Below are 11343 nucleotides of genomic sequence, written 5' to 3'. Positions count from 1 at the left end.
TTTACCTGAAGCAGTTTGGTCTTTCACAAATATTTATCTGCAAAAGATTCCAGTTTAGCTCCCTTGCCCCCAGATGGTAACAGTATAGTAGCTGAATTTTTGGAGATAGTTGCAGCACCCACTCGGGCCGGGGGTACTCGGTACCGGGGGTACTCGGTACTGGATCAGATGGTTCTTCAGAGGAAATGTCACGGCAGCAGTGACCCGGTCTGTGGCCCTGGGTGTGCAATAAAATTATGAAGGGGGAAGTTTATAGTGGAATATTTTGTGACGCTACCCGTGGTGTTCGGCAATGATAATATGTTCGACGCTGCAATTCAGATCCACTGCGGCAGTTCGTGACGCAGCAGAGTTGGTACAGTTCTCCACAGGTAGAGCTAGGCCCAAGGGCAGTTATGGCGTAAAAGGTGATGGTAATGGTTGTAGTGCAGGACAGGTAACGCTGTAAATAAACCGGAGGACACAGTGGACTGCAGTCTTCACACTTTTACTCACAGTTCTTCCTTATACAATCCCCAACCCAGTGCTGTGTCCTCCGGCTTGGGGGTCCAGCCAGCTCTCAGGTAATTTGGGGTACACTGTACCAGAACCCCTCTTCTGATGTTCCTTTCCTGGCCATTTCACTGCGCTGGCTCCCACCTCTCCTGCCCTGCACCTCACACATAGTGTCCGAAGCCTGCAGCCTAAGATCAAGTCGGGCGATGTTCTTTGGGTCCCCTTGATCCTGTCTGGCTGCCTTTTCAGTGAATGTATGCGGATTTGGCTGTCGCACATACAGATACTACAGCCTCCGGTTTGATAGATGACTCCTCAGTTTCTCCACTAGTCTGGGGTCGGTTCCCTACTGTGACCTGGTCCCTCCACCTGACCCTTTCTTCACTCCACTTTACTCTCCAGTCCTGGGACGAGCTCCTCACTCCTTCAGTCCCCTACACAAAACTGACTTTTCTTCCTGACTCCTCCTCCAACTGACTCCTGTTACCATGACAACTCTCCACTCCCAACTGTCAGCTTTCTCTCCAGCTGAATTTCCCTTTTTTTTTTCCCTTTTTGTACTTTTTTGTTTTTGCATAGAAAAAAGTACAAAAATTTATTTATTGAACTGCATCACTGCTATACTTTATACAGTGTACCGTACATACAAGGAGCTGCTGATAAGTCTTTGGCTTTACCCCAAAAGAAACGAGATAGGAAGATGAAATTTTACAATTATTCCACATACTCTCCACTTATGTCAACACACTTCTTACATTGGTATTCCAAGTTCTGTAAGCCTTACAAAAAGAAGGATTTCGGTTGTGCCTCAAACCAGGCATCCGTAACAGCCATTTCTTCAGAAATGGTTTGAAATTTGGTACCCTTGAGGTGTTTCTTCAGGTTTGTAAACAGTTAATAGTCGGAGTGAGCTAGATCTGGTGAAAAATTTGGGTGGTCACCCAGCTGGAAGCCCAGTTCCCCCAGTTTTGTTTTGGTCGCTTGTGCAGTGTGAGCAGAGGTGTTGTTTTACAGGAACAAGATTCCTTTGGACAGCTTGCTGCGCCTTTTAGCCTTCAGAGCTGCCTTCAATTGGATCAAAAGTTCAATGTAATACCTTTCATTGATGGTGGAACCTTTCTGAAGGTAGTCCACTAGCAGCACGGCCTCCTTATTACCTTAGTGGCTGATTTTTGCACCCTGAACTTCTTTGGACTAGAAAAACCAATGTGCCTCCACTCTTTTGACTGCTTCTTGGTTTCAGAGTCATACAAATAAATCCAGATCTCGTACATAGTGACCAGGAAGTTCTTATCAGTCTGGAAATGCTGACAAATGGACCGGGAAGTTTTCACTCGCATGCTTTTCTGATCTGTTGTTAAACATTTGGGGACCCACTTTGTAGATAGCTTCTTCATGTCCAAATGTTCATGGATAATTACACAAACACGTTCACGGGAAATCCCAATGATGTCTGCTATTGCTTTAGCTGAAATTCGCCAATTCTCCAGTATGAGGTTGTGCACAGCATCCACGATCTCTGAAACAACAACCACTCTCGGTCATCCAGGATGTTTCTCATTGTTGGTGCTGAAGTGGCCTGTTTTAAATTCGGCAACCCAGTAACTGTAGAATATGAAGGGCATTGATCCCCCAATGTCTGCGACATATCACCATGAATATCCTTTGCAGACTTCCCTTGCAGAAACAAGAATTTTGTCACTCCTCTGCTCTCATTTGCTGTGAATATCGCATTAGACTCCGCCATGTTGTAGAACACTGTTGCCATAAGCTAAAAACACAACATTTTGAAACCTATATTAAACACATAAGGCTTTCATGTGTTGTAATATTCTTTATGTGATGTAATTTTTGTTACCATGTTACCATAGAAACAAAAAAAGGTCACAAAGCCAAAGACTTATCAGCAGCCTCTCATATACAGGTGTATCTCACAAAATTATTATATCATCAAAAAGTTAATGTATTTCAGTTCTTCAATACAAAAAGTGAAACTCATAAATTATATAGAGTCATCTATTTCAAGTGTTTATTTCTGTTAACGCTCCCCCAGCTGAATGCTATATCCCCCGATGCAGTTATTATCTACAGGTTGTAGCAGTGATGTCAGGTCAACTCTACAGCAAATCACTGGGTTACATTAGAAAAACCACTGAGCATAGTGATTTGCTGCAGCGCTGCTGAAGTGATGTCACCACTACGCAGTCTATAAACAATCATTGGAGCAATGGTGGAGACACAGCACTAGACCTGGGAGGGTGAGTAATTGTTAATACTATTATTTTTATATAGAGACAACTGTTTTGTACAGGAAGATGAAAGGGGAAAATAAATTTATGTCCTGCTGTCTCAGTATATTAGGTCCCCAAATTATCAAAAATTTTATGCCAGGAAGTCATAACATTTTTGCTCAACACAAGCCTGTGGTGAGGCTCACAGAGCAGCCCATACCACTATCCATCTAGAATTATTCTTTAAAGGGAATCTGTCACCCTATTTTTCACCTATCAGCTGCCGGCACCGACATCAGGCGCTTATCTACAGCATTCTGTAATGTTGCAGATAAGCCCCCCCCCCCCCCCGATGTAACCTGAAAGATAAGAAAAATGAGTTATATTATACTCACCAAGGGGCGGTCCGGTCTTGGTCCGATGGATTTTGCGATCCGGCGCCTCCCATCTTCTAACGGTGACATCTTCTTTGCTGCCTGTCATGGCTCCTGTGCAGGTGCACTGCTCTGCCCTGTTGAGGGCAGAGCAGAATACTGCAGTGCACAGGAGCCAGACCTCTCCTGGCGCCTGCGCACTGCAGGACTCTGCTCTTCCCTCAACAGGGCAGAGCAATGCGCCTGCGCAGGAGCCACGACACGCAGCAAAGAAGAGGACCTCACCGTTTTCTATGATCTTTCAGGTTACATCGGGAGCTTATCTACAGCATTACAGAATCCTGTATATAAGCCCCTGATGGCGGTGCCGGCAGCTGATAGGCGAAAAATAAGGTGACAGATTCCCTTTAAGGAGTGTGCACCTCATAAAGGGGTTGTCCGGTCTTAACCTAAAAGTCTACAGACACTCTATATGACTGCAGACTTGTGAATCCTTACATTGTGCGTACTATTTGCTGGGAGGATTGTCAGAAGTGAGCGGTCATGAGACTGCAAATATGCACAATGCCTACTCCGGGCCACATTCCAGCTAGACGTGTGCAGACTCACTAAATGCAAGTGTGTTGAAGCGAGGCCAGAAACAGTCTAGTCGGAATGTGGCTGAAAGTATGCATATCTCATACATGTGGTCACGTGCCAAATCCAGGCACCGGCACTGGAGAATCCTTACAGCATGCAGTGAACAAGATGAGAGGATTACAAGTCTGCAGCCAAATAGAGTGACTACACACTAATAGGTTAAGACAACCCCTTCAATGAATGAAACACCTTGCATTCCACCCTGTTCCTCATAAAGACTGGTGTGAAAAACGAGCCGAGGAGTGTGTAGATGTCAACAAGCACCAAAAAAGGTCCTATTTTAATCTTTGCTATGTTGTCTCATTTTCCTCTGAATTTGTCGATGGATTTGCATAGGACTACTTAGCATTACCCATCACAATTATAACTAAGCACATAATATACAGACTATGGTTTAAATAGTAGTAAGATGTTAACAATGGGATTACATATTATGAGATGAAATATGTTTTTCTGTTTCATTTAAATTGCCTGAAGTACATTATAATGATGGACATGCATTAAAAAAATCCAGATCTTGAAAAAATACCATCAAATATCAAACTTGTCTTCAAGACATTTGGTGAATAAATATGTTCCTTTTCCTAATCAAGACTTGGGCAGCTGTTTTAATGAAACATGACATTCTCTGATTGATAGCTCACATCACGTTCATTAATGACAAGCTTCCCACCTTTCGAAGAAAGAAAATTCAACAGAGGGTCGGTAACAGACGTCCACAGGAACCTCAGACCCTAACCGCAGCCAACATCTCAAGTAGTCTGCATTAAGAGCCGCCTGACATTTTCTGCAGCTTAAGAGCTTCATGTAACAAGCTCTCCGATAGGTCACCCTTTGCAAAATGTTTTGCAAGCCATTACAAAGTCTGAACTCCAGCACAGTAATACAATTGCAAGGCAGCTGCTCTCAGCAAGAGGCAAAGGTCACGGTGCTGTGTATATAAGCAAGCTGTGAAGGGTATAGCAGTCCAAATCTCACCCTCTTGCATTTTAAAAGCCAACACAAGCAAAAACAAACAGCAATGGGCTTTTTTTAATTTTTTTTCTTACTTCAGTCCTGGAAAAACATTTAAAAGCATGGCGAGATTTGTTTTTTTTACCATTTGATTCCTATTGCGCCAGCCTAATCTGCTGCCTTTTGGATCCTTGGATAAAGTTCAGAAAGGCTGATTTAATAAATACTAGCGTTTATTGAAAAATTGTCTGTTGCCTGGTGAATACTGACGGTGAGTGAACTCGGGTGTATTTAACCAGAAGATGTTATTAAAAAATTAATACAAATGATTGCAGCACATGTTGCTAGCTGGGTTATAAGGATTAGTGAAGACTTTGCATTTTGGATTGGCAAATGCAAATTACTCTTTTTGCAATGACAAAAGTACAGATATTTTAGCTGAATCGTAACTTACTGTGTTACAGTGTGATAAGGGCTCCGTTCAGACAATTGCATTCAGGGATGGACAACATTTTTTGGTGACCTAGGCAGAGGAAGCTTATGGTGCCCCCTCCCCAGGGGGAGCATCAAAACCTGATGCACCAAGGCAGGTGCCAGGGCCCTAGACAACCGTCAGGGGTCCACTCGCTGTCTGGGACTCTAGCACGCTATAGGAACCACGAGTAGGGGGAGCCTGCTCCTAGTGCTGGCACCACCCCAGCCCCTCAAATACTCACCTCTCCCTGTTCCCCGATGCTCCAGTCTCTTCACTGTCTTCTGACTCTCTGTGACGTGTCACGGCAGAAGATGCATTGACTTCACTACAACGCTTCCGCTGTGCTAAGCAATGCAGAGTCAGAAGACACTGAAGAGACAAGAGCAGAAGGGAACGCAAGAGGCATTTGATTATTGTTTTATGTAGGGAGCATTATATGGGGCCCATTATACTGTGTGGAGTAATAGATGGGGTCCATTATACTGTGTGGAGCAATATATGGGGCCCATTATACTGTTTGGAGTAATATATGGGGGTCATTATAATGTATGGAGCAGTATACTGGCCTATTATACTGTATAGTGCATTATATCATTATATGGGGCCCATTATACTGTATGGATAAATATATAGGGTCATTATACACTATGAGACATTATATGGAGCCCATTATGCTGTATGGAACAATATATGGGGCCCATTATACTGTATGGAGTAATATATAGAGGTATTATAATGTATGGTGCATTATATCATTATATGGGGCACATTATACTGTGTGGAGCAATATATGGGGCCCATTATACTGTTTGGAGTAATATATGGGGGCCATTATAATGTATGGAGTAATATATTGGGCTATTATACTGTATGGTGCATTATATCATTATAAGGGGCCCATTATACAGTATGGAGTAATATATAGAGGTATTATATTGTATGGTGCATTATATCATTATATGGTGCCTATTATACTCTATGGATCACTATGTGGTGCCCATTATACTGTATGGAGCAATATATGGGGTCCATTACACTATATGGTGCAATACATGGTGCCAATATATACTCTATGGAGAATTATATGGGCCGTTATACTGTATGGAGCATTGTATGAGGCCCATTATTCTGAATGGAGCAATATATAGGGCCCACTATTTTTTATGGAGAATTATATTGGGCCCATATAACTGTATGGTGCAATATATGGGACCCATTATGTAGCCCGGCGTCCCTGCATGCATCTCTCCTCGCTTGGCCGGGATGCCAATTCTCTCATCGCCATGTTCCCCCAGCCCGCACAGCTGCCAGAGATCTGCACATGACACGCAGATCCCCAAGCACTGTGCTTAGGTCATGATTGTGCGTGCACTCACAGCCTTAAAAGGATTGTGTGCCATCCTAAAGTGTCTTCAGTCAATGGCGGGAGACACTTATTATTATTGGCACCTTCACCTGAATGTGTTTAATTAGGCCCTTGTATATTTGCTTGTTGTCAGGTCCTCACTGCTTGCCAGTCAGTCTACCTGACCAGTACTTGTGTGACTGTATTTGCCTTGTTTCCCTGAACTTTAGTTTTACCAGCCCGCACCTGCAAGTGCTTATCTGTATACCAGCCGTACCAGTCTGCACCTGCCAGTGTCTATCTTTATACCAGTCATACCAGTCTGCATCTGCCAATGTCTATCTGTATACCAGCTGTACCAGACCATATCTGTCAGTGCCTATTTGCATACCAGCTGTACCCACCTGAATCCTATGGTTCCTGTGTTCCTGCCGTGCCTTCCTGAATCAACTGTACTCTCATACTGGGCTGTTCCACTACCTGTTCCCTGGGGGTCAGCTGCCGCATGTACGAGGTCTGTCATGGTGTAGCACCTGAAGTTCAACAGGGGCCAAGCCTAAACCCACCATCAGGGGCTCTAGTGAAGAGTCAGGTGCTCACCTACTGACGCCCCTCCAGGCTCTCCTCGGACCATGGCACAATGGTTCCACCACTTCCGTTACACATTATACTGTATGGAGCAATATATAGTTCCCCATTATTCTGTATGGAGCATTATATGGGGTCCATTACTCTGTATGGAGCATTATACAGAGCTAATTACACTGTATAAACCATTATATGGAGCCCATTATTCTGTATGGAGCATTATATAGGGCATATAATATTGTATGGAGCATTATATGGGGCTAATTATAATGTATTGAACAATACATGGGGCCCATAATGCTGTATGGAGCAATATATGGGGTCCATTATACTGTATGGAGAAATATATGGGCCCTATTACAATGTATAGATCACTATGTGGTGCCCATTATACTGTATGGAGCAATATATAGGGCACATTATACAATATGGACAAATATGTGCTGCCCATAATACTGTATGGCAGACTATGTAGTGCCCATAATACTGTATGGAGGACTATACTGTCCGGTCTAAAATGAAAAGTCTGTAGTCACTCTGTGTGACTGCAAACTTTTAAATTCCCAAAGCACACACACTGTGCATAGTGAGAATTAAATGGTTTCTGAGCGATTGTAAAATTTACAATAAATATCACTCACATAATGGAAGAAGAAAGTGAAATCTTTAGCGTTGTACAATACCTATATTTCTTATCTGTGTATCATGAATTATAGTATGTGTTAAAAGGGCCCACTGAGACTATTTAGCCCTGGGCCCATGAAAACGTGGAGCCATCCCTGCGCGCCCCCTACCTGATAAACCCTTATCTTCCAAGCAAAGGAATGGGTCAGAAATGAAAGTAAAAGAAGCCCTAATGCACCCCCTTGCCCCTCCGATAGGTCAGGTAACAAGCTTACCATCAAAAGTAAAAAAAAATATTTACTTTAGGGGTGAGGCTCAACAAGGAATGTGTTTTAAAAGTTAGCTATAGAATAAATCATTGTTTGGGAATAATTTACACAATAGCATGGACAAATAGAGATATATTTAAATGTTAGGCTCAAGAACAGTCATGGAAATTAATATAACTTGACTATAATGATGGCCAATTGGTTTCAATTAATGTGTCCAGCATTTGGTGGATTCCTTAATGGGATCTAAACAGACCCCATTATAGATAAAGGCATACCTATGATGAAATTTATGTCTACCATGTGACAAATAGAGTTAGCAACAAAACTGATGGTGGTTCTGGAGCCATATTCCTGCAATGATAGTGGTTCTTTGATGTATTCATGTAGAGATGGCTTTCTGATGCTGCATTCATAAACTACTGATGGCTCTCGTCATGTATTCATGTAGTGATGTTGGTTCTAGTGCTGTATTAATCACCAGAACCATCAACAGTACATTAATATAAAAACCAAAATCATTATCAGTACATAAATAGAAAACCAGAGCCATTGATAGTACATAAATACAGCACCAGAACAATAATTAGTAAATAAATAGGTCACTAAAACCACCATCAGTACATGAATACAGCACCAAACCACCATCAGTACATTAATGAGTCACCAGAACCTCAATCAATTCATCAATATATCACGAGAACAACCATTAGTAAGTAAATTCAACACCAGTACATTGTACACATCACCTAGACCTACCATCAGTATATGAATATCTCACCAGATCCACTATCAGTACATTAATGCAACATCAGAACCTCAATCATTATATGACTACATCACGAGAACCAACTTCAGTAAATAAATATAACACCAGTATGTGTATACGACACCGGAACCACCATCAGTACATGAATACATCGCCAAACTTAGCACAGCAATTGAGTGTAATGTCAAGTAGGGCCCTTATACATTTGTATCTCATGAACATACAACTCTCAGTATGTCCTTAACAATAGTAAGGAGTTGCTGGGAGTTATCAGTCTTTATCAGACTGCAGACCATACTGAAATCTCAGTACTGATGAGACGTAGTCCGTATCATAACAGCAAGTAAACATTTACATCCAAGTACCTTATAGGTGACATCTTCTCTGACTGAGTTGTTTCTTTCTTTCTGCCTCCATCTGATCCTGATGCTATTATGACTTTTCACATCCACAGATCTTCTCTCCAGATTCCCCCTTCTCTAGTCTTCTCTAGCACATTCTGGCACAGTGCCCTTAAAACTAAGCATGTCATTATAATGTGTGAGGAGTAGATGTCCCCGTATATAAATTATTAAGCACTAAGACATACAGTATGTGGGAGTCAACCTGCATTAAAACCAATTTTCATTGTTCCAATTTAGGATCAATATACTGGAGATTGCAGACTCATAGAATTATTTTGCATCAGGATGCACCAAGCGTGGAGGATAATCCACAAGTTGCAGTGAGTAGGTGGAGCAGGATGATACTACGTAGTACTGGGTTTCTGTGTGCATGTCAAGTTCCCGTGCCTGTATCCTGTTTCCCCTTGGGGTGAGTAGTAAGTAGAGACAAGGACCTCTGTAACGTCACGAGTCCGTTCGATACTCCGTGCTGACCTCTATCATGTCACACAGGTCCTTGTCGGCAACAACACACGCCGCAAGCACCCAGACCCAGCGAGAGCCATGATGGCACGGCAGGACGGAAGATCAGCAGAGAGGCTGGGACAGCGCTCTCTCCACACAGCAATCCTTATTTATTACTCACCCCGAGGGGGAAACAGGATACAGTATTCCCTTGTATCAATTTCTGGACCTCTCAGCGCTGCTGTTTTGAGAGGGTGTCTCCTATTTTTACCTCTCCCTCAGTCCGGGCCAGTCACCAGATGGTAGGTGGGAGTCACCTTCATAAGCATACACTCCCAGTCCTTCCATGCCTTCAACAGATTCACGTGATACAACTGATCGGGCTTTCTTTTTCCGGGCTGGTAAACTCGGTAACTGATACTGATGTATTCTCGGGTCTACCCGGTCGTACCTCTGTCATCCAGCATGACATTGTCATCGAGCCTCACGTAAGGGTACAAATGAAACTGTACCATGTGCCCGAGGCCCGGAGACAAGCCATCGCGAATGAGGTAAAACAATTGCTCCAGCTGGGATTAATTAAGGAATCCCGGAGTGACTGGGCTAGCCCGATTGTGCTAATCTCGGAACTGGATGGGTCATTACTAGTGTTGAGCATTCCGATACCGCAAGTATCGGGTATCGGCCGATATTAGCTGTATCGGAATTCCGATACTTAGTTCCGATACTTTTTTTCATATCGAATACCGGAATCGGAAGTTCCCATAATGCTAGGAGCCCGCTCGATTTGATTCAGCCAATGGGGATCCTCAGAAGTGTGGGCATATCCTGTTAGGCATGTAGGCATGTTAACTACTGGCATGGCTGTGATTGGCTGCTGAAATGAAGTCATGATGCACTATAAAAAGCGCTGCAGCCGCCATTTCTGGTCACTCTGCTGTGAATTCAGTTAGGGACAGGCTGCTGTTGAAGACTGTGAGGGACAGTTAGAAATAGCGATTCTAAAAACAATATTGTGCTTTATCCAGGCTACATAAACCACCACTGTAGCTTGCTTTTCCCTAGCAGCGCTGTTTTCACAGCTGTCTGCAAGGACTGTGTGAGTGCAGACCCACGCTGTGTAGTGTGTCCTGCAGGCACGTCTGCTTGTAGGCCGGCCAGCGTGTGTCTCTGCCTCATACACATTTTTCTTTTATTGCTGCTTTTTTTTTCTCCTGTATAGTGTGCTTCCATACGTATCCATATACGTTGGTTGCAAACACTAAAGGAGTGGACAGCGGAGCCTTTCAGCAGCCTTTCAGTGCTAAAGCCCATTTCTCTGCACTGTTTTTGGCTGTCTGATAGGTCTGTCTGTGTGTGAGTACAGCTCACGTTGCAGTGTGTTCTACAGCCACCGCTAGCTGTAGTCCGCTCAGCGTGCGTCACTGCCTCATACATAGTCCTTTTTTTGCAGCAAATTTAGCCAGATTTTTGCTCCTATATTTGTGTGCTTCCAACCGCATCCATTGTCATTGGTTGGTTGCAAACACTATATAGGATTAGATAGAGGAGCCTTTTTGCTGGCTTGTGCCCTTCAGGGCCAGCCAGGCTAGTATCACCCTATTTTTTGGAGCCTCATCAATTGCATTGTAGGTTAGCTTCCTGCATTGTAATCGCTCCAAAAAGTTTGTGATACTATAGCTTTCAAACTTTGGTCACATCCTTTCCTTTCCCCCCACCCAAAAAAAAAAAG

The 11343-nt window shown here is 43.2% G+C and overlaps 1 long non-coding RNA gene across 1 annotated transcript in view; it reads left to right on the top strand.

Moving 5' to 3' along the window:
- The first annotated feature begins 4707 nt into the window (after positions 1 to 4707).
- Positions 4708 to 11343, top strand: part of LOC141074141 (uncharacterized) — a 74802-nt gene continuing 68166 nt past the window's right edge. The window contains exons 1-2 of the long non-coding RNA XR_012227136.1: positions 4708 to 4964; positions 9405 to 9487. This is a non-coding gene — a long non-coding RNA (uncharacterized lncRNA). The remainder of the gene's footprint in view (positions 4965 to 9404; positions 9488 to 11343) is intronic.

This window comes from Dendrobates tinctorius, unplaced genomic scaffold (assembly GCF_039654945.1).
Source record: "Dendrobates tinctorius isolate UK_male_01 unplaced genomic scaffold, ASM3965494v1 ptg000326l, whole genome shotgun sequence".
In the NCBI taxonomy this organism is placed as follows: domain Eukaryota; kingdom Metazoa; phylum Chordata; class Amphibia; order Anura; family Dendrobatidae; genus Dendrobates; species Dendrobates tinctorius.
This window is presented reverse-complemented; position numbering and strand designations above follow the sequence as displayed.